The sequence below is a fragment of the Elaeis guineensis genome, chromosome 9 (assembly GCF_000442705.2).
Source record: "Elaeis guineensis isolate ETL-2024a chromosome 9, EG11, whole genome shotgun sequence".
NCBI lineage: Eukaryota > Viridiplantae > Streptophyta > Magnoliopsida > Arecales > Arecaceae > Elaeis > Elaeis guineensis.
The window spans coordinates 92,455,508-92,457,691 of record NC_026001.2 but is presented as its reverse complement, the minus strand read 5'-3'; the positions used below and the strand labels follow the sequence as shown (position 1 = coordinate 92,457,691).

At 32.9% G+C, this 2,184-nt stretch overlaps 1 non-coding gene across 1 annotated transcript; it reads left to right on the top strand.

Moving 5' to 3' along the window:
* Nucleotides 1-551: 551 nt before the first annotated feature.
* LOC140851836 (small nucleolar RNA R71) lies at nt 552-657 on the top strand. The gene has a single exon (XR_012134593.1). It is a non-coding gene; the product is annotated as a small nucleolar RNA R71 (small nucleolar RNA).
* The last annotated feature ends 1,527 nt before the right edge of the window (nt 658-2,184 follow it).

The following is a 2,184-nucleotide window of genomic DNA, read 5'->3' as shown; positions in this document are numbered from 1 at the left end:
ATCCGGGTAGCCTGATCTTTGTTGCACCAGAGGAACCGCTGGTTGTGATTTCCATGAGAAATTTGGATGGTTTCTCCATCTCGGATTGTACGTACTAGAATAGGGGTTGTTCCCTGATCTATGAGTAGTTTGGGCTTGATGGACTTGTTCTTGTATATGTTCAGGAAACTGTGGTGCAACCGAACAATCATTCATATAATAAGTGGGACTCGAACACAATGCACATATATCTTGTATCTGACGGGATGGAGAAGGTGACTGTCCTATACTTAATAATTGATCTAACTTTTGGGATAATTCATCTACCTTATGATGGATATCTATGGCATTTCCTACTTTATATATTCTACCTCTCTTTGGGTTTAATATAGGTTTATCTCTAATAGAGGTAGACATATGATGTAATACATTTTCACTTAAAATTTCAAACAGCTGCCATGCCACATCCTCACTTTTCAGCATGAATGTCCCACCGCATGAAGCATCGACCATTTGTCGATGCCTTTCAGATAGCCCATCATAAAAATATTGGATTAACTGCCACTTGGGTACAGCATGGTGGAGATATTTTCTAATAAGGTCCTTTAATCTCTCCCATGTTTCATGAAATATTTTTCCATCTAATTGAAAAAAACAAGTTATGGCTTTCCTTATTTGATTAGTTTTTCCTATGGAAAAATATTTCTTGAAAAACTCTCATTGCAGCTGGTCCCAGGTTGATATAGTCATGGAATCCAAAGTATATAGCCAGTATTTGACTGTCCTTAAGTGAGAAAGAGAATAATTTTAACCTAAGAGCATCATCGAAGAAGTTGTGAATTTTGACAGTTGAGCATATCTCAAGAAATTCTTCAAGATGTTTATAAGGGTCCTCATTACTAAGTCCATAAAATGAAGGTAACATTTGGATTATACTGGACTTAATTTCATATTGGGTGGCCTCCACAGGGGGCACTTGAATACAAGGAGAGTAGGTATATATGGAAGGAGTAAAATACTCCTTCAATTGCCTGGGTGGATCATTCTCCTGATTTTGATCCATATTTTTACGTCTGTTGGCTCTAAAAGTTCTTTCTATTTCTGGATCAAAAAGTTGAATTTCTGATCATAACGATCTACGGCCAAGTATACACCTTACAATTATACTTTAGAGCAAACACAAAAAATTTTAATTTTTATAATATATATATATATAATATATATATATATATATATATATATAATAAAGTGAGAAAAGAGTGAAGAAAATCTAAAGAGAAGAACCTAAGAATCTTAAATCTATGAAAAGGGAGAAATTAGTTAATGTTTAGATGTTAATTGCAATCAACTTAAACAAGCATAGACTCTCTATCCTAGGGTTAACCTAGATCTAGACAGCTCCTAACTTTCAAGACCGTCTTTGAGCACTCCAAGCTCAAGACTGACTAACTGACTCAGTCAGGTAAGCATAAGATGTGGGAGGTTTCCTGCTCGTTGCTTTTCTTAGACACCAACTGAGTTGGTCAGGTCAGTCAACAGAATCAATTGAAAACCACTTTCTCTAACCACTTGCCTTAGACACCGAGCAATTAACCAATCCGCACTCGGTTCAACTCTAGAGCTTTCTTGTCCTATTGAGCTCGAAATTCCTAGGGCTGACATCTAGTTGATTTTAAAATTAAGGTTTGGTTTAATACAGAATGAAGATTATAATTTTTGGGCCAAGGAAATGTGATCAAATCTCCACCTTATCTGATTAATGGGTTATTGTGCTTAAGATTAATTATGGAGATGAGATGCAACAAACCAAGATGTCCAATTTTTATAATTAGCATGCAATCAAGACTAAATTAAATCAATTTATTTCTCTTTCTAGATTTTATGATTAAGTCTCTAATTTTTTAAATGGCTTATGAGGTATCAATGTAGAGATAATTTTTTTTTTAAGTAATTAAAAAAAAAAGAAAATTTTAATTATATTAAAAGTTAACTCAAGAATATAAAGAAAATAAACTAAAGCAATTCAGCCAGTAAGCAAATATTTATAATTTTTTTTTATAAATCAAGAGAACAAAAAGCAAACAAGTAAATAAAGTAGTTAACTAAAAAGACTATAAATTAAAGAAAGCAATAAATATATATATATTTTTTTACTTCATTTTGCTTCCTTTTTACTTCCTTTTTGCTTCTTTTCTTTAGACCTAC